This window comes from Hemitrygon akajei, chromosome 2 (assembly GCF_048418815.1).
Source record: "Hemitrygon akajei chromosome 2, sHemAka1.3, whole genome shotgun sequence".
NCBI lineage: Eukaryota > Metazoa > Chordata > Chondrichthyes > Myliobatiformes > Dasyatidae > Hemitrygon > Hemitrygon akajei.
The window spans coordinates 52,230,083-52,252,280 of NC_133125.1; the positions used below are offsets into that span (position 1 = coordinate 52,230,083).

General features: G+C 42.3%; 1 protein-coding gene across 1 annotated transcript in view; it reads left to right on the forward strand.

The window, feature by feature from the left end:
• LOC140741776 (doublesex- and mab-3-related transcription factor 1-like) overlaps window positions 1-22,198 on the forward strand; it is a 175,094-nt gene that overhangs the window by 75,556 nt on the left and 77,340 nt on the right. The window lies entirely within an intron of this gene.

Below are 22,198 nucleotides of genomic sequence, written 5' to 3' on the forward strand. Positions count from 1 at the left end.
AACACGGACCCCTGTGGAACACCATTGGTAACCGGCAGCCAACCAGAATGGGAATTATCTGTAATTTATTCACATTTTCATACCAATACGACACAAAAGCAGTACCACAAGGCAACATTTTTATTATATTTCATCAATTTAAGGTAATATTCAACGTAATAAATCATTGAATGTTAACATACTAGGGTGTACAGTTCTAACCAACAGTGGCAGGTGTGTTCGCTCCGGGAGATAAGTGGTGGCTGTGGTGTTGGGATCATATCAAGCATAGCAAGGGGTGAAGGAAGACTCACAGAACTCTGAGAACTGCCGGCAGCAGGAGATGACACCGGTTTGAAGAAAGTGGTGAGGGTTGTTTGCTTGGCAGCATTTTGTTTTTCAGCATAAATTTGCTTGTAAGGAAGAAGAGTTGACGGCAGGGAACGACTGAAATACTGACTCCCTTCTAAACTTGGGTCCATGTCCATTGCCATTTCTTTCTCAGCATTTTTCTTTATGTTTCTAATCGTGGACTCACCCGGGCCAAAATAGCGTCCCAGAGCTGTGTTACCTGTTTATAATTTCCAACTTTTTTTCAAGTGTTAAAGCGGTTCTCTGCCGCTTGGCTGATGGCCCAGGACTTGACATAGAATGCTTAGGAGGCATGATTAAATATTTCAAGCACAAAATCAGTGCAAGATCGCACATCCACACGCTGCCAAAACCAATGTGAGACTGGCGGGAGTGAGACTGTGAGGCGTGTGTACGTCTTGTATTGGCGGGAAAGCGGTGCTTCTCATCCCAACAGCCTCACATAACTGAGTTTTGGATGCATAAAGGAGAAGTTGGTAGAAATAGGTTCAACTCATAACTGAATCTGCATTGTCTGAAGGCACATATAACGAGGATAGGGTGTAGTTCAAGAAATTGCACTCCTTTTACCAAGTTTTTAGGGTTTCCATATGCTCCCCATGCATAGGCTTGAAATCCTCAGTAGTATGTCAAATTATCCTTTCTCCAGTTTGGGTGGTCACAGTCTGGAGGCTGCCAGGAGTTAGTGGGATGTTCCACTTCATCAAGGAGGATTCATGTGTCCTTAGACTTTTTCTCTCTGTCTGCCTGTAAGCTCCTATAACAGAGTTTGGAAGAGGGTGTCTGATTTGAGAGTCTGATAATGGGCACAAAAATAATGTGACCAAACAAGAGAAAGCCTGCAGATGCTGGAAATCTGAGCAGCACACACAAAGTGGTGGAGGAACTCAGCAGGCCAGGCAGCAGCTATGGGAAAAAAGTACAGTGGACGTTTCAGGTTGAAACCTTTCGGCAGGACTGATGTGACCAGTTCAAAATCAAGGACCTCAGTGCTGCAGATATTGGTCTAGCAGTGTCACTGGCATAGTTTTCATCCTTCCATTAAAACTGGAAGATTTCGCAGAGACAGAATTAGTGGTACTTTTTCCAGAGTCCTGAGGTGCAAGGTATGAGTAGTTCATGTCTCGGAAGCATACAATAGGGAGAGATAATTGCTCTCCAGTAGTCGTTTAATTTTGTGTTAAGTCAGGGGTTTCGATTGGCCAAAAGAATTGCTGATGCTTTGAAGCTGGAGGTGATTTTCAGCATCATTGTCGAAAGGTGGCTTCTGAAATGCGGGCAGTGCTTTCCAAGGTTTTGTCATGCAACTGTGTTCAAAAGGCAGTGTGGCGTAGCAGGAAGAGAATCATTGTCTTGTAAGCTCCCAAGTTAGCAATTTCTTGGAGCTTGGTCTCCAAGCGTGTGTGAGTGCAAGCTTTGCAGCTCAGTTATTGATGATCTTTTTTTGGGGTAGTCGGCCATTCATCAATTTCCCATTAGATTAGACTCACGCGCATGCGCAGTTTGTCGGATGTGAGATGCAGTGTTGCAGCAAATGACTGAGGAAAGTGTGAGAATTACCCATGTACTGTCAGACTCTTCTACTTTCCCCCACCTCAGTGTGAGTGAGATACAATTCACAGGTGTGGTTCAATGTGACACAATTATTCCAACTCTCTTTGTCATCACCTGTTGTCCACTCAAAGATGAAAGTAAATTTATTATCAAAGTACGTACAGGTATCCCCCGCTTTTTGAAAGTTTGATTTACACCACTTTGCTGTAACGCTGAACGCTGTTTTCGCTAGCCGAAAGAAACACGAAGAGGATTTTCGCTTTTACGGAAAAAGGGGAAAAGCGAAAACAGCGTTCAGCATTGGTTTTGTAGAGGCAGCGCGCACCCCAAGCAGTGAGAGTGGCGATGCCAAGCTCCTTCCCCGGGAACTACACTCAGCATCGCCGCCATAGCTTTGAACTGTGTCTGTGAGCACCTGTGCTTTATCTCGATTTATTTTGTGCATCCGTTAACAAGATTTGTCCTAAGGTATCAGAAAAGCCTAAGAGAGCTCGTAAGGGTGTTACACTTAGCGTAAAACTGGACGTAATTAAGCGTTTCGATCATGGTGAACTAAATAAAGTGTGCGTTGAACTTGCCTGCGTCCACCATTCATACTATTTACACCCAGAGAGAAAGAATCTTGAAAGGTGCCAATGTTACTATTGGTTCTGCTGGTAGCAAAGTGGTCTCTTTTAGTCGGCATCATTCCTGCTTTTACTATATGTTAGTGTTATTTTAGGTTTTATGTGTTATTTGGTATGATTTGGTAGGCTATTTTTAAGGTCTGGGGACGCTCAAAAATTTTTCCCATATAAATTAATGGTAATTGCTTCTTTGCTTTACGCCATTTCGGCTTTTGAAAGGTTTCATAGGAACGCTCTACTTTCAGATAGCGAGGGAAACCCGTATATGTCATTATATACAGCCCTGAGATTCATTTTCTTGTGGACATACTCAATAAGTCCATAATAGAATAATAACCATAAGAGAATCAAATGGAAGACCGCACCAATTTGGGCGTTCAAACTGCAAATACAACAAGAAAGAAATAATAATACGAACTAGATTTCTGGGAACGTTTCAGTGATAGGACACATAAAGATATCTCCTTTGGTTCGCGGACCTGATGGTTGAGGGGTAATAACTGTAACTGAACCTGGTGGTGTGAGTCCTGAAGCTCCTGTACCTTCTTCCTGATGGCAGCGGAGAGAAGAGAGCATGGGTGGTGGGGGTCCCTGATGATGGTTGTAGTTTTCCTGTGACAATGCTTCGTGTAGATGTGGGGAGGGCTTTGCTTGTGGGCCATATCCACTACTTTTTGTAGGATTTTCCGTTCAAAGGCATCGGTGTTTCCATACCAGCCAATTATGTAGCCAGTCCATATACTGTCCACCACAAACTTTGAAGCTTGTCACATTTTTGGATGTCATGCTGAATCTTCGCAAACACCTGAAGGAAGTCGAGGCGTTGCCCTGCTTTCTTCATAATTACACTTGCGTGCTGGGCCTGGGCAAGACCTCTGAAATAATGGAGGAATTTAAAGTTGCTGACCCTCTTCACCTCTGATCCTCCAATGAGGACTGGCCCATGGAGCTCTGATGTCTTCCTCCTGAGTCAGTAGGCAGCTCTTTGCTCTTGCTGACATTGAGTAAGAGATTGTTGCTTATTCAAAGGTCCATGATCCATGTATTATCTTTCACTAGGATTGGCTCATTTGTGGCTTAGTAAACCTTTTTCAGTGAAGTTAGCTGTAACAACAACATTTTGGGCTATTTTATTAAATTAAAACAGCCAAATATGAACATTGTAAGTAGTTAATTTGCATCTTTTTTTTTATACCACAAGGGTATGGAACTTGTCTGCTGCTGCTGTGGTATCTTGATTTTTTGATAACAAATATTAGGTGAAGAAGATGCCTAATATGATTTTTCTTGTACAGTGATCTGAGGATAAAATTTGCAATTGAGCTCTGATATTTAGCTTGCGGAACTTGTGACATTTAGTGTGAGGGCCGCTCTGCTGATTTATTTGGTCTTCAGATTTTTTGAAAGTACATTTGTAGTGCAGCATGAGCATTATAAGATGACATGGATCAGGTAAATTTTGATGTGGTTCAGGGTGATTCCTGAAGCCACGTAGCTAAAGACTCACGGTTATCATTGTTCCTATGATATTACTGTAGTTTCAGGAGTCTCAATGATAATAGACTGAGTAATACCGGAGAGGCTGAAGATATTCTCTTTAGAACAAAGAAACTTTGAAAAAGATCTGATAGGCATATTTGAAATCATGAGCGATGTTTGACAGAGAAGATAGAGAGGAATTTGTCATTTGCAACAGGGTCAGGAACCATGTGAAATAGATTGAAGGGGATTGGTAAGAGAACCACAAGCAATATGAAACAGTACATTTTTATAAATCTGATTATTATAGATAAATACTTTATTGATTCCAGAGGAAATTACAGTGTCACAGTAGCATTACAAGTGCACAGATATACAAATATGAGGTGAGAAATAAGAAACAATAAAAAAAGTTACCTGAAACAGCCTAACAAGAGAGTTCATCACTTCCCTGGCGAAAGGTTGACTCATTATAGAGCCTAATGGCTGAGGGTAAGAATAACCTCACATAGCGCTCTTTGGAGCAGCACAGTTGTCTTAGTCTATTACTAAAAGTGCTCCTCTGTTTAGCCAAGGTGGCGTGCAGAGGGTGAGAAACAATGTCCAGAATTGCCAGGATTTTACGTAGGGCCCTTTGTTCCACCACAGCTTCCAGTGTGTCCAGTTTGACTCCTGTAACAGAGCCCGTCTTTCTAATCAGTTTATTGAGCCTGTTGGCATCATCCATGTTGATGCCGTTGCCCCAGCACACCACCACATTGGCGACAGCAGACTGGTAAAACACGTGAAGGAGAGGCCTGCATACTCCAAAGGACGTCAGTCTCCTCAGGAAGTAGAGGCGACTCTGACCCTTCTTGTGCGCAGCCTTGTGCAATATAATATGAAGTGCACAACTGAGGGATTAATGGAGGCTGATTTCATTCTAGCATTTCAAAACGTATCTGAGAAGGAACAATTTGTAGGACTGTGGGTGTGGGGCAATGGAATGCTCTTCGATAGAGGTGAAAGTAGTCATTAGGCTGAATGTCCTTTTCCATGCTAAACTCTTTCTGTAATTCAGGTACTTAAACTTGTGTCTTTAGGGATATGATTTAATTTTTTTCTTGCTTTTATTTACTGCTGTTTGGATTTTCTTAAAACTTTATATTATCCATCCTAATCCCTTTATTAGAAAAAACATGTACAGGAGAACTAATAACACTGGACAGCAATTTTTTTTTCAAAAGTGTTGCTTCCTCAACATTTTTTGTAGTTACGATAAAACTGCTTGAAGCATAAATATAATTTCAGATTTCTTGTATCAAATAGGAATTTAGAGAAACAAAGAATTAGCTTTCATTGAATATGTTGCGTTTGATTTGATGCTGATGCTTTGTAATAGTTCAGCTAAGCTGAAAGTGTTTTGTTGATGATTTTTACACGTATTCAGTGTCTGAGGCATCTTGCTTACGTGTCAAACAATAATCAGCCAGCACTGATAGATTCCAGTTGTCCTGATACCATTTCTCCATGACAGCAATGTCCTGGTGACAACAACCTTTCACCATGGTTGTCACTGACAGTGCCAAGATTTGCAGGGAAGAAGTCTAAATGGTGACATGTTACACTTAGTAGTTTTGCATGCCTGAAGCATGTTGTCAATCAGCTGCAGATAGTTTGGTGCTCTGTAGTTGTCAAGAAAATTTCCAGCAACATCCTTGAATGTCTTCCATGCGATTTTTCCGGTCCCACCAGGAGTTCTTTGAATTGCGTGTCATTGATGACCTTTTTGATTTATGGACCAATAACAATTCATTCCTTAATCTTGGCATCCGTTATTCTGGGAAACATCTGTCTCAGATATCGAAATCCTTCAAGAAAAAATTTGTGCCTGGTGACAGCAGATTCCATCCTTGGAGCCTTGAACCCAACAATTCTGCTTTTGCCTTTGACAAACCCAAGTCCCTGACCAGGTCATTTAACTTGGATTGAGTTATCAGATGAGGCTCATTCAACATAAAGCGTTCAAAATCAGTATCAGTGTTGTTTTCCATTCCTGGCTCATGCATCATGGCATCTTCTTCTGCCTCCTGTAGATTCTGTGTCTCTGGTGGATTTGGTTCTGGAGGACTATCATCATGTGGCACAGGTCACATGGCTGAAGGGAGACTGGGGTATTCAGTGGATTTATGATTTTTAGTAGAGAAACCAGACACACTGGTCATAGAGAAGTAGCGGTCTATCACATGATCTTTCTGTTCTCGCCCTATCATCGGGACAGCGAACAGCATTGACTTCCGAGTACCTCTGAGCCAAGCTCTAAGATCGTCAGTGCATGTTGTGCAACAAATGTGAGGAGCCTCACATTTCTCTCTCTTTGCCCATCCCTCTGCTGCTCCCCCCTCCCCCTTTCTTTCTCCCGAGGCCTCCCGTCCCATGATCCTTTCCCTTCTCCAGCTCTGTATCACTTTCACCAACCACCTTTCCAGCTCTTTGCTTCATCCCGCCCCCTCCAGTCTCCTATCATTTTGCATTTCCCCCTCCCCCCACTACTTTCAAATTTCTTAGTATCTTTCCTTTCTGTTAGTCCTGACGAAGGGTCTCGGCCCGAAACGTCGACAGTGCTTCTCCTTATAGATGCTGCCTGGCCTGCTGTGTTCCACCAGCATTTTGTGTGTGTTGTTTGAATTTCCAGCATCTGCAGATTTCCTCGTGTTTGCTCTTCATTGCATTTGCATTCTTCTACCATGTTGAAAGAGGCTTCAGTGCAGTGGGCCATATACTTACAAAAAACAGAAACTGCTTGGACATTGTTATGCATGAGGACTTAAGACTTTTGCTGTCACAATTTGAACCAGATATTTCAACTTGTGCTAAAAACCATCAAGCTCTAGGATCACATTGATATCGAAGTTGCTGTACAGCGCACAGGTACTATATAAGCTAGGTTTAAAGACAAATAAAAATTTAAAGCAAAACTATTTTTCTCATGTTAGCATAGGGTAGACATGTTTTCACACTATGGGGGCGCCGGAAAGTATATTGTGCCTAAGAGGGGCTTTGGTAAGTATGAAGGTGCTTTGGGGGGCGTTGGCAAGTATGAATGTGCTTTAGTGGGACATCGGGCTAAAAAAATGTTGGGAAAACTGTGTTAGACAAATGATTTTTCTATACAGGCCTGTCTCATTGGAGCTATAGCAGCAGGTCACCACTTTCCCAGTGGGGTGAATGGAATTAGTGATGAATCATCAATTTGAGATTATTATTGAGGAGAATGAGTTAAAGGCCTGGATGCAGGCTTTCAGGCAGATTACTGGAATATCCCACAGGAAGAGATCTATGCAGTGACATTTGCAAACTGAAATAAGATCCAACGCAAGCAGAATGCCAGGCTAAATATTTAATAATTAGTTTTATTAGTCACATACAGTGAAATGTGTTGTTTGTGTCAACAACTAACACAGTCCAAGATGTGCTGGGGGCTTCAGCACTAACGTAGCATGCCCACGACTTAGTAAACCTAACTCAAACAGCCTTGGAATGTGAGAAGAAACAAGAGCAGCTGGAGGAAACCCACGGGGGAATGGGGAGAACATCCAAATTTCTTGGGTGGGAATTGAAACCCGACATCGCAGTGTTACAGTAGTGGGACAGTCATGCTCATTGGATTAACACTTGTCATCTCATGTTAGGGCTTAGTTGAAGCTGGTACTGGTAGCAGTTCAGTGTTTTCCTCCTTCCTCATTGAGAGATGGGGAATTAATCTCGTAGAGAAACTGAAATATTGCAATTTAGTGGTTCTGTCACCAGGGTAGGTTCTCTTATGAACAACCTTGTTCTCTTACAACATTAGATAATAAGCACAACAGGAATCTAGGATGCAGCCTATATCCCACCTGTTATGAGAGAATGAAAAAGAACCAGGTAGATGCATCTCTGGACCAATGAAAGTTGGTCCCTCAGGAGATGGGTTTTCATTATTTGCTGGTGAAAAGGAAAGTCTGAGCTATAAATTTCCTTTCATTCTAGGCAGTCCCTTAAGATGGAAATTTATTTCCTTCATTCCAGTTTTAATGATTCAAAGCTGACGAATGAAGCTGATATGTGGCCTGAGGATGCTTCCGCAGCTGAGGTAGAAGATCTTTGATAAGTGGTTGAGTACAGTATTTGGGAGTCTGTCGTTTTTGTTGGGATTCTGCTTGTTCTACTGAAGAGAACCAGAGATCTCAGTGGTGTCCTGAATGGCCTTTCCTTATTTTTTAACTGACTGTCGAGTAGGGATTCCCTCAAGTCTGAAAGGATAGATCAGTTTTTCAGAGTCTTTGAGAACATCCTTGAATTTTGTCCTGTTGATGTGATGGAGCTCAGAATATAGTACTGGTTTTAGGAATCTGAATTTGGTCATGCTGATGATGTGACTTGCCCCTCAGGGCTGACTGTAGCCTTTGCTGGGGTTGTTGAGAGGGGATCCTGGTTTTCAATATACTGCCAATGGACTTTGATAGAGCCACTGATAGTGGTAGATCTGCTATGCTTTGATGTGCCTGCTGTACGTGGGGCAATAATGCAGGCCTTGTGATGCACATGTCCCATGGATTGTAAAGACCCCTTTGATATATATTGGATAGTAGGGATTACCAGTGCCCGTTGCTGAAAATGGAGACAACCGTCACAAGCACCATCACTGTATGGCCTAATGACGCCATCGCTGTGCTTCAAGAATATTTTGAACGGACTAACTGGCAGATGTTCAAGGTGGCTGCCACAAATGGGGAAGACACAGACCTCAAGGGATTTGCCACATCTGTAAGTGTGTAGATGACGCTGATACCTCACAGCCCTACCAGAAGCCCTGCCTGAACACAGAGGTGACAACAGTGGTGTCATCTGCAAACTTGTATATGGTGTTGGAGCTGTACTTAGCCACACAGTCATAGGTGTAAAGTGAGTAGAGCAGGGGGCTAAGCACACACCCCTGCGGTGTTCCTGTGCTGATGGAGATTGTGAAATAGTAAAACATGCAATATACGAAAAATGCTGGAGAAACTTAGCAGGGTAGGCAGTATCTATGGAAAAGAGTAAACCGTCAACGTTTTGGGCCAAGACCCTTCATCGGGACTGGAAAAAAAAGATGAGAAGTTAGAGCAGGAAGATGGGAGAGGGGAGGAAGAAGTACAAGATGACAGGTGAAAGATGAAACTGGGGGAGGGGAGGGGTGAAGTAAAGTGCTGGGAAGTTGATGGCAGTTAAAAGAGATAAATGGCTGGAGAAGGGGGTTTCTGATAGGAGAGAGTAGAAGCCCATGGAAGAAAGGGAAGAGTGAGGAACACCAGGGGGAGTTGATGGGCAGGTAAGGAGATGAGGTGAGGGAGGGAAACAGGAATGGTAATGGCGAAGGGTGGGGGCAATTACTGGAGCTTCCAGAAATTGATGTTCATGCCATCGGTTTGGACGCTATCCAGATGGAATATAAGGCGTTGCTTCTCCAACCTGCGTTTTACCTCACTGCAGTAGTAGGGGAGGCCATGGACTGACATGTGGGAATGGGAAGTTGAATTGAAGTGGGCGGACACCGGGAGATCCCGTTTTTTCTGATAGACAGAGCATAGATGCTCGGCAAAGTGGTCTCCCAGTCCATGTCAGATCTCACCAATATACAGGAGGCCATACCAGGAGCACCAGATACAGTAGATGACCCCAATAGACTCTCAGATGAGGTGTTGCCTCACCTGGGAGAACTATTTTGGGCCATAAAAGGTAGTGAGGGAGGAGGTGTACAGACAGGTGTAGCACCTATTAATGATAATGTTTTGAAAAGTAGAATAGAACCAAATTGGATACATGTTAAATATCATAAAGATATAAATCTAACATCTAAAGTATTAGGAACGTAGGCTGTTGACCCTTTTCAAATGGTGGAGCTGCCCCAGATGTGAAGTATGAGCAGCCTTTGTCTTGCGATGATTGAAAACTGCTCCTGGATGAATTGGTGGGTTCAGCAGAGCAAGAGATCATCTAACAAAAATACATTAGACCTCCAGCATGTTTAGTGTTTCTACATTACAATACAGAAGCATGCCTGTTATGCCAGTAATCTGTGTGAAGGACACAGCTAGTAGTTCCATGAACTCCCAACCAAAGATAAATTAGATGCAGCCAGGCTTGCAGTCGAATCTGGAATTAACTACTTTGCTCATTATCCAATAGCAAACCAATCAGAACTTAATGTTGCACTCAATGTTACCTTATACAGAATGCTCGTGTTCTATTCGTTCTTTGTGTTTCACTAGTTTTATTAACTGCAGCTGCACAACAATCATAATGTTGCCAGGCCTCCAACCCCTCTGGATTGATCATCATTAGCAGTTATCGTGGCTTCTCAGTTTCCGACTTTTATGTATAGTGCCTACCATTGCGCTATAATGTTTAATGGGGCCTTTTGCAAGATTTCAACTTTCCTGAATAGTTTTGCTTGATTTAACCCCTATGTACACTAGTTTCAATTTTATGATTATACCTGGTCATTGTTAGGATTGTGCTGAAATTTAGCAGATAATCCAGATAAATTCTAAGTCACAAAGTAATTCCTCGAGGGAATTCATAGCAAATGTTATGTTATATTGGTGGTCTTAATGCAATACGATCACATCAGTGTGGTTTTATGAAGGGAAATTGTTCTTTTAACAAATTTGCTGGAGTAACAAAGAAGGGAGTAGAATGCACAAAGTACACTGCAGATGCTGTTGTACGTGTTGAAGGGAATAGAATGAATCTGTAAGTGCAAAGCGTTTGGTTTTCCAGAAAGCTTTTGATCAGTTCTTGGCTTTCAAATACTTACTGTCTATATTAACGACCTGCAGGCAAGGTCAGGAAGAAGGTAAGGTATCAGAATTTTTTGTTGGTATGAAAATAGTTGAGATGAGAATATTTGGGCTCTGCAGACTTACAGGTAGATTGAATGAGTGGACAAATGAACCAATGTAGGAAAGTTTGAGGACATACTTTGGTAGGAGGAATCAAAAGGGAGACTGTTATCTAAAAGGAATAAGATTGAGTGGAATACAGAGGGATCTAGGTCTAGGTATTCTTGTGCATCAAGTAGTTAAGAAAGCAAATGACATATTGGCCTTCATTGCAAGGAGGTTCAAATTTAGAAATAGACTGTTAAAATTATACAGGGTGTTGTTAGGCTGCACTGGGAGTACTGTATAAAGTTTTTATCTCCTTATTTAAGATCATCGCACTAACGTTGGCAGCAGTCCAGAAGAGATTCATTCGTCCGAGACCTGGGATGAGTCGGTTGCTCTTCTCTCATGCCTCTGTAATTCCCTTTACTCCACTGTAATATTTACACATCTGACTTCATCTTTTTTCACCCAAACTGCAGGGTGAATTATATCATATTATGATTACCGTCTCCTAAGGTTCCTTTACATCAAACTCCCTCACCAAATCTAATTCATTACACAGCACCCAATCCAGAATTGCCTTTTCTGTAGTGGGCTCAACCACAAGCTGCACTGAAAATCCATCTTGCAGGCATTCGACAAACACCCTTTCTAGAGATGCAGCACCAACCTGATTTTCCCAATCTACCCGCGTATTGAAATCCCCCACGACCATTGTACCACTGTTCTCTTTACCTGTCATTTCTATCTCCCAGTGTAATTTGTACCTCACATCCTGGCTGCTGTTCATTCCCATCATACTGTAAATGCCATCAGCATCTTTTTATACTTTCACTTTCTTAACTCTTTTCACAAAGGTTCTGAATCTTTTGATTCTATGTCACTTCTTTCTAGGGATTTGATTTAATTTTTTGCCAACAGAGACACCCCCCCCCCCCCCCCGCCTACCTGCCATTGTCTATACTTGATTGTTAAGCTCCCAAAGCACGCGGGTCAAAGTTGTTTCACTGCTGTATGACTCGATGGCTCCCATTTTTTATTCTCATCAACTCTCCTGGATACTACCACTCAAATGCACAATAGGGACAGTTTATGATGGCCAAATAATTTACCAATCGCACGTCTTTGTGTGGAGCAAACTGGAGCACATTATTAGTAACCTGATGTTATGATGTAATCCCCGAATTAACCATATATCTAAACTTCTGAAAGGTTGACCTAAGGGTGAAGGTAAAAGAAAGTATATCCACGTCTGTGTGAGACAAATTTGGCCAGCTGAGTGCCAAGATGGTCTTCTCCTGTAGTCATTTCACCCTTGTCATTTTGTGGGAGAAATAAATTGTTCCTACAGTTCTGATTGTGTGTTCAGGGGATGACATGACACCAGCTTTATTCAAGGCTATTTGCAGACTTCAGGGGAATCGTGAACAAACCTAACAAACAATGCTATCAGGGCAGTGATAGAATGGAACAGGGAGTGACAGATTTTGGCTAACAAAGAATCAAGACAATGTGACAAATACAGATTTAATTTTAATATATCGCATTGGCAGTAAAACAATTACTGTCCTTTTTATTGGAATGGACACAGAGCAGGTCAAATATCTCGAGGAATTTACATGCAGAGTTAGAGATTATTCATGATTATGCTTTTTTTGTTTCGGTTCTTGGAATGTTTTTGAAAGTAGTATTTGTTCATACGTTTCATAGAACCAAAAATATATATACTCAATTTACAAAACTCCTTAAAAATGTGGCATTTCCCCAGTATTTTTGCTGGAAAACCATTTGCCTTGATTATAGCAAAAAACCTTTTACACAGGTCCCATTTAATACCTTGTGGCAGGGTAAGGCAGATGCTGCTTTTCAGTTTTTGAAACTTTGAGGTGTTTTATATTAAACATTGGGAGTGGAGTGGGTCCCATTGGTGGAGCCATTAAATCTGCATTTTGTATTCTGATGTCTGTTGACTTGTAGGAAGTGTCTACATGAGAAATGATTTCATTCATGTGGTGGTACGGTGTAGTGTACGGAGGATGAGGATCTCTGTCACCTTCCACTGGGTTTTCCCAGCTTTTTTCCGGATAGTCCAGAATCATAAGATCGAATCCCACAAATCATTGTTGGTGTGAAAACAAGGGTTAAAATGCCGATGATCTTGAATTTCTGAAAGCTCTGCTTGCCCTCACGGAGCACCTATAGTAATTGTTGGGTGACATTTTCTTACCCAATTAATAATGAATTTTTGAGTTAATTTAACATTTTCCTCAAATACACATACATGTGTACAAAGCGCGGTTGACATCTTCAGGATTGTCCTGTATGTTGACGGTCCTTTGTATTCTGTCTGACTTTACAGGTTTTGAGAGCGAAACCATCCTGTGTTTCATGCTTGGGTTGTGGGGCTCAAGTTTAATACACTTGAAAATCTTGTATTTCTGTGAATGGTCTGGAAAGTGAAGATGTAGAAAATTTGCTCCTTTCTTCTCCTTGGTCCAGATATTATTATCACACTGGAAATTTCAAAGTTCAAAGTAAAATTTATTATTGGAGTACATATGTGTCACCACATACAACCCTGAGATTCTTTTTTTGCGGGCATACTTAGCAAATCTATAGAACAGTAACTGAACTGTAAACATCTGGAACTGTTAACTGTAAACAAGCTGTGCAAATGCAGATACAAATAAATAGCAATAAATAACAAGCATGAAATAGCAATATAACAGAGTCCTTAAATAAGTATAGCTATTCCCTTTTGTTCAGGAGCGTGATGGTTGAGAGGTAGTATCTGTTTTTGACCTGGTGTTGCGAGTCCTGAGGCCTTCTACCCAATGGCAGCAGCGAGAGAAGAAAGTTGATGTCTCTCAGTGCTCATTGAAGCTGATGTTCCCATGTCAGATCTATCCTAGTGTATTTTTGAAGTGAATGGGGAAGCAGTAAAAGTTGGGAAATGTTTTAAATTAAGGATTATTCAATTTTTCTCCAGGCCTTCAAAGATTTTATTGCATAGTCCATGTGGCTGAAATTTACTCTGTCTACATGACCCAGAAGGTGAACTAACTCTGGTGTAGAATCTTCTGTGGGCAGGTGGGTTTTGTCAGCCATTGTTGGCAGCTTATCCAGAAGAAGGATAAGGTGGGGAAGGTGGCAGCAATGAACGATGCCACACTCGACGTCTTTCAGACAGTTTGCAAAACTACATCTTTTACTTCCTCTTCTTTCTAATGATTCAGCTACTGTTGGAGCTTGTGATCTACATTTTGATGGTGTATTTTCGGGCTGACTGAGCGATCTGGAACTTTGCTGTCTCCGAGGGAGTTTGGTGAGGTTTCGAGGGGAGTGTGCTGCCTGGAGACAGGGCACAGGCCCAAGATCAACTCCATTTCTCACTGATTAAAGCATCAAGGAAGATTGAAATCAGTGAGGACGAGAGCAAAAGACAAGTGGGTATTCAGCGCCGTCTGCCTGCGAGTGACCGGTTTCTTTCCTGCTCTCGCTTGCTGTCACCAGAGGACGGTGCCTGCGTTCAGTTGGCCTCTGCCTCCCACTCGCTCATCGCTGCTGGAGGAGGAAGAAGGAGTCTTGGGTTTTGGGCAAGGTTTCATCAGCGTGATTTGTGGATTGGATTCTGTAGTTCACGTTATGACATGTTTCTGGATGTTGTTGCTATGCTGTGCAGTTTTGATCTGGGTGGGCTGACTCTGTGGCCTGCAGGTCTACGAGCAACACAGCGTGAGATTGAACTGAACTGAGCTGGAACTGAACATCTCTGCACTGTTTTAATGACTTAATGATTTCACGTTTTATATTCTGTATTTCTCACTCACTTTTTGCCATTTACCTGATTTGTTCTTTTTTTTTGCATGATGGGCATTTGATAATAGACAACAGGTGCAGGAGTAGGCCATTTGGCCCTTCTAGCCAGCACTACCATTCACTGTGATCATGGCTGATCATCCACAATCAGTACCCCGTTCCTGCCCTCTCCCCATATCCCTTGACCCCGCTATCTATAAGAGCTCTACCTAACTCTTTCTTGAAAGCATCCAGAGAATTGGCCTCCACTGCCTTCTGGGGCAGAGCATTCCACATATCCACCACTCTCTGGGTGAAAAAGTTTTTCCTCAACTCCGTTCTAAATGGCCTACCCCTTATTCTTAAACTGTGGCCTCTGGTTCTGGACATTGGGAGCATGTTTCCTGCCTCTAGTGTGTCTAATCCCTTAATAATCTTATATGTTTCAATCAGATCCCCTCTGATCATAAATTCCAGTATATACAAGCCCAGTCACTCCAATCTTTCAACATATGATGGTCCTTCCATCCCGGGAATTAACCTCGTGAACCTACGCTGCACTCCCTCAATAGCAAGAATGTCCTTCCTCAAATTTGGAGACCAGAACTGCACACAATACTCCAGGTGTGGTCTCACCAGGGCCCTGTACAACTGCAGAAGGACCTCTTTACTCCTATACTCAATTCCTCTTGTTACGAAGGCCAACATGCCATTAGCTTTCTTCACTGCCTGCTGTACCTGCATGTTTACTTTCAGTGACTGATGTACACGGACACCTAGATCTTGTTGTACTTCCCCTTTTCCTAACTTGACACCATTCAGATAGTAATCTGCCTTCCTGTTCTTGCCACCAAAGTGGATAACCTCACATTTATCCACATTAAACTGCATCTGCCCACTCACCCAACCTGTCCAAGTCACCCTGAATTCTCATAACATCCTCCTCATATTTCACACTGCCACCCAGCTTTGTGTCATCTGCAAATTTGCTAATGTTACTTTTAATCCCTTCATCTAAATCATTAATGTATATTGTAAACAGCTGCGGTCCCAGCACCGAGCCTTGTGGTACCCCACTGGTCACAGTCTGCCATTCTGAAAGGGACCCGTTAATCCCTACTCTTTGTTTCCTGTCAGCCAGCCAGTTTTCTATCCATGATGTTTTTCTTTGAATGAGTTCCATGGTTTTCTTTGTTTTGTGGCTGTCTGTGAGAAGATGAATCTCAAGGTTGTATGTATCTTGATAATAAATTTACTTTGACTTTGGTTTGAGCGGAACTAGATCATCAGATGGTGGAACAAATTCGGGGAGGGACACTTAAACACCTGCATGTGTCTGGGTGATGGAGACTGCCTTCCTAGGTGGATATAAACCTGATTTCTAATAAAATTCCTATTTCTGTGAGCAGAGGCCTGGACATCTTGCTGCAGTGGCTGTTGATTGCTGGATTTTGGTCTGCGCACATTTTGTGTTTTGAGCTGGAGGGGCTTATCTTTGGCTGACTGGTGCTCTTTCTGTATTACCTTGGGAGATGGAATGGGAGAAATTCCTTCCTTTCAGACATACTCGTTCTCTCAGGTTAAGGTTGCAGTGGATAGATTGGAGCTGACCTGTTGGGGAAGAGTTTTCGGAGTCGCTGTACCCCAGGTGTAGCTGTTCTTTAGCTGGAGGTCTCCTGAGCCAGATTGTACACGTAGGCTGGCAATTGTCTTTATTTTACATTGGAAGTGCTGCAGTTAAAGAGCTTTCAGAGTACTTCAGACGTTAAAGTCAAGCACTTCACAGTCCGTTCACACTGTTTCCGAAATTGAGTCATTGAAGGCAATTGGAGCATGCAGCATCAGAGATGAGAGTAGCCAGTGATGTACTGTGAGTATGGATGATAATAACACTCTGAGCTCTAGGTGAATCAGTTAATGTGTGATAAACTGGCAGCCATACACCCCCACCTAGCCCTTTCTTTGTGAAAACAGATGAATGTAGAAGATTTTCAGGGGCATTTTGGGAGAGGGATGGGATTAGCCTTTGAGGAAGGTGGCTTGCTCGGGTCAGAAATGAGAAACGATTGTTTTATTGTGCTTGTGGGAGCCATACCCTGGGAATTGAAATTGATTATTCTCACTAAACAGATAACAGTTAGGCAGAGGTTCCCATGGGTCTAAGACTACGAGTGCAAGTAGCTGTCAGGGTCAAGATGGTATCTAAAACTGAGAATTTTATTTAAACACGTTCAGAATGTTTACAGAATAATGTAATATGAAACTGTTGCAACGCACAAAATGCAGGAGGATCTCGGCTGGTAAGGCAGCACCTATGGAAATGAATCAACATTGACGTTTCTGGCCAAGACCCTTCATCAGACCTGGAAAGGAAGGGGGTAGATACCAGAAAGATTGGGGGGTGGGAGGGGGAGGAGCCACATCCCTCCTCAGCTGTTTCCTTGTGAAAAAGGATGAATGTGTGTTGTTGCTGTGGATTTCTAGCATCTGCTGAATCTCGTGTATGTGAAACTGTTGGCCTGGTTTGTTTTGGTATGAAAGTTCATCACTGGAATTGGAGTCACAGCGTTAGAGAAAGATGCAGTATGGAAACAGGGCCTTCAACCTGCCGAGACAACACCGCCCATTAGTCACCCATTTATACACTTCTGCTCATATATTAATCTCCCTCTTTTTAATTCTCCTGGTGTTCTTATCAGCACTGTTCTCCACACTTGGGGCAATTTACAAGTGGCCATTTAATGTACTAATCAGTACATCTTTAGGGTTTGGAAGGAAACCTGCGTGGGCAAGCTTCACACAGGCACCATCCTGTTACGTTTTGTAACACTAAACTAAGACACGGGCGTCCGAAATGCGGGTCTGACTTCAAGTTTACTTTAAGCGAGGTGGGCATGTATCAAATGGTAACATGATGACGTATACAGTTCACGTATTTATACATATAATTCGTAATGAATTACTTAAATGAACATGAATGCTTAGTCAAACAATAGATATAGAAGATTACTCAAATATTATTGAAATATTAACTATACAGCACCTCCTAAACCAGGATTGAACCTGGGTGACTTGGCGCTACGAGTTAGCAGTTCCACTCTCTGCACTGATGTGTTGCCTGTGATAATCTGGTATGCCGATGTGCAGAAGGTTAGTGCTGGTAAATAGAATCAGTTAGAGGGTTCCTCGATGGTGGATTACGTGGTCTGTTTCTGTGCTGTATGACGCCAAAGCTTTAAATCTCAACATTATAACATACAGTAGCATTTGTACGGACCTTCCAGTGTTTATTTGGAAACTGCAGTCTGCAGTCCTTTGAACTTGGGTTACTTGCCATCTTGAGCTTGGAGTCAGGATCTGAATCTCACAACAGAAAGACAAATGAGTTTTGTTCACCTCATGCACCTTAGCATAGTATAGACAAGGTTTAACAGCCTGTCAAAAGATGGAAGGATATAAATGTTGGAAGAGAGGTGGAAGGAGGAAAGGTTTAAGGAACAAATTGGTGGGTCCCCAAAAACTGCCAGTCAAGAAGGACCGGAAGAGGGTTGAAGAGAAGAGAGCAGGAAACATCAGAATGAGAAGATAATAGACTAATGGGTTAACAGGAGAAGGTTGAATGCAGGAGGGGAAAGTTAGTGGTGAAGGGGTAAATTAACAGAAAAACTCAAAATTTAAGCCTCAGTGGGAATTATTGTAATTGCAGTTGGTTGTGGATATGGAGAGTTGAGTCAGACATTATTCACCATGGGTACTAAGCCTCACCTCTTCCGGCCCTTCTTGTCATCATTTGGATGTTGAATTTCCCTGTCCTCTAATTTCATCATTAATTTATATCTAATTTGTTATATTTCACATTGATATGACATTTCTCTTATGATAATGCTCGAAGTTTTCAGTCAACTAAATATTAGGTGGTCTGAAGGCATTACCTTCAATTCATGTAATAAACACTGTTCCATACCTGCCACTTCCATCCCTACCATTGGAGTTTCTCCAAATCTAGATGTTCATAATCTTGGGAAGCACTGAGTTGAGCTTCAAGCTCTGTTGGTTCTATCATTGAAAAGGTATATTCCCACCCCCAACTCACTACAAATGTGACCTCACTCATCTCCTGCTCTCAACTATCTCAGCTTACCTGTAGTTCAAACCTTCATCCATGCTTTGGTTACTTTGAGACCTGACCTTTCCAGTGTTCTACAGCTGCTTTCGCACCTTCCATTCTCCATAAACTTGAATACAAAAATCCATTTGGCCCTTTATCTGAACGTTGTTCCATTTGGCTAGCAGCTTGGTTTTTAAAATTATTCCTCCTAGTTCTTAAGTTGCTACATGGCTTCCTCCTCCTTTTCTTTGCAGTCTTCCTCCGCTGAAATCGCTGATCTGTGTTCCTCCAAGTTGTGCCTCTTGTGGGTCTCTAATTTTCACATCCACTACACAAGAGAGTAGGAGTAGCGGTGGGCCATCAGGCCCCTCAGGCCAGCCGCATCATTTAAAATGTGCTTAACTGATCTATGCTGCTCTCCGATCCTGTGCCATTTCTCCATAGCCCTCTAATCCTTGATCTCCAAATATCCACCTCCACTTTAAGTACTCCTAATGATCCAGTTTCCACCACCTGAAGGGATAGAAAATTCCAGAGTTCCAGCACCCTCAGCAAAAATAAATTTTTAGTATGACCTTTCTCAATATTTGGCAGCCATGTTATCTCGGATGTAGCTTCCAGAATTTCCTCATTATACTTCTATCTTTCTATCTCAATTTTTTTGCATCGCTATTCAAAATATGTTTGCTAAGTCTTTCAACAAATTTACAAATGGTACCACCACAAGTGGACCAAATCTCAAATAACGATGAGTCAAAGTACAGGAAGGAGATAGAGAGCCAAGTGGCATGGTGTTGTGACAACAGCTTTTCCCTCAGTGCCAGCAAAACAGAAGAGATTGTCACTGAGTTCAGGAAGGGTGGTGATGGACTCACTCCTGTTTACATCAGCCGTTTAAAGAGTGAACATCACTTGTTCCAGCCCAACCCTCATCGATGTCACTGCCAAGAAATCTCGCCAGTGTCTCGACTTCCTCAGGAGGCTAAAGAAATCTGATGTATTCCCTTTAACCTCACCAATTTTTTATTGATGCACCATAGAAAGCTTTGTATCCAGATGAAGGACAATTATTTGTCCGAAAAGCAAAGAAAGTGCTGAGAGCAGTGGATGCATATGAGCACACCGTGAAATGCGCCTCAACTTTGCTTGCATCTCTCTCTGCCTCAATAGAGCAGCCGGCATAATCAAAGACCTCACCCACCCTGGATACTCTGCCCCTGCCTATTGGACAGAAAATCCAATAACCTGAAAGCTCACACCACCAGGCTCAAGGACAGGTTTTGTCTTGCGATTATTAGGCTATTGAACAATCTTGACCTCAAAATCTACCTTGTAATGGCTTTGCACCTTATTGTCTGCCTGAACTGCACGTTCTCTGTTTTTGATATCCCTCGCACTGACTCAGTGCACTGTTGTAATAAAATCATCTGCGGTATATGGATGGCATGCAAAACAAAAGTTTTTCATTCTATCTCAATACGTGTGACAATAATAAACTGATTTACCAATTTTAAAACAAAAGACTAAATGATGGAAATCTGGATCAATGCGTATCTTCAATCCTCTATAAACTTTTGCCCACGCTCTTTCCTGTCCATGTGAAGGGTCCCAGCCTGAAATGTCAACTGTCCATTTCCTTCCATACTTGCTGCCTGACCTGCTGAGTTCCTGTAGCATTTTGTGTGTGTTGAGCTAATTTACCCACCTGACCAATTTACCAAAACCTTATTGCCATAGTATTTTCTTCTTACTGGCTTGACATCAGATTTTATCTGATGACACTCCTGTGAAACTCCTTGGGAAATTTAAGGTCTTAAAAATATACTTAAGTTGTTGTCTATGCACAACCAAAACATTCTTGTACGTGATCATAATCCAAGATTTCTGGTCATTAAGTGGATGCTCTTTATAATCATCTTCTGTTTCGGAGCCTGTCCACCTAAGCTGGGAGCGAGGTCATCTCGATCTAAGCACCGGGCCAATTTGGAAAGGTCAGGTATGGGTGGGGGGTAGGTTTCCAGGCCCAAAGCGTATCGATGCACCAGGTCCGGGTCCTAGTGTAGTGAACGACCTGATGTTTGGACAATTTAAATGCTGGGCCAGATGGATTGAGATGGCAGGGTGTCTGGGCCAGAGTTGGCAGGGTGGGGCTGGTTCTGTTTGCTTTGTGTTTACTCCGCTCTCCCTGGCGCTGAGGCTGTGGGCCTTGCTCCAGTTGCTCTGGGCTTCGTGTCTATGGATCCACTTCCATTCTGAATGCTATCTCTTCCTTTTGTTGTTTGCACGATTTGTGTTTTGTTTCCCTCTCTCTCTCTCTGCATTGGGTGTTTGCTAGTCTTTTTTTAAATGGGCTCTTTCGGGTTTCTTGTTTTGTGGCTGCTTGTAAGGAGAGGAATCTCAAGGGTGTGTAATTTATACATACTTTGATAATACTTTGATCTTCATTACTTTCTAATTTCAAAGTTCTAAGTTCAAAATAAATTTATTATCGAAGTACATATATGTCACCAAATACAACCCTGAGATTCATTTTCTTGTGGGTATTCTCAGAAATCCATAATAGAATAATAACCATAAAAGCATCAATGAAGGACCGCACCAATCTGGTCGTTCAACCAAAGTGCAGAAGACAACAAACTGTACAAATGCAAAAAGAAAGAAATAATAATGATAAATTATTATGATAAAGTATAAAAGCCAGGACCAACGGGCTCCCAGGCTGCTTCTTTCACCAGGTCATCAGACTTATTAACTCACGCTGATTTGAGTGTATTTCTGTTACATTGACTCTTTTTTTTTGTAAATTACTATAATTGCACATTGCACATTTAGACGGAAGCATCACGTAAAGATTTTTACTCCTCATTTATGTGAAGGATGTAAGAAATAAAGTTAATTCATTTCAATAAATAAGCCATGAACATGGAGAACATGAGGGGAAGTGTTCTTGAAAGTGGGAACATTTCGGTGATGGGACAAGTGAAGTTGCCCCCTTTTGTTCAAGAGCCTGATGGTTGAGGGGTAATAACTGTTCCTGAGCCTGCTGGTCTGAGTCCTAAGGCTCCTGTACCTTTGATGGCAGCAGTAAGAAGAGAGTGTGGCCTGGATGGTGGGCGTCCTTGACGATGGATGTTGCTTTCCTGTGACATCGCTCTATGTAGATCCGCTCAACGGTGCGAAGTCTTTACCCGTGATGGACTGGGCCGTATCCATGACTTTTTAAAGGATTTTCCGTTCAAGGGCATTGGTGCTTCCATACCAGGCTGTGTTGCAGCCAGGCACTATACTCTCCATTACACATCTATAGAAGTTTGTCAAAGTTTTGGGTATCATGCTGAATCTTCACAAACTCCTAAGCATGTCAGCTGTGCCATCCACAGCAAGGTGGTGAGAAA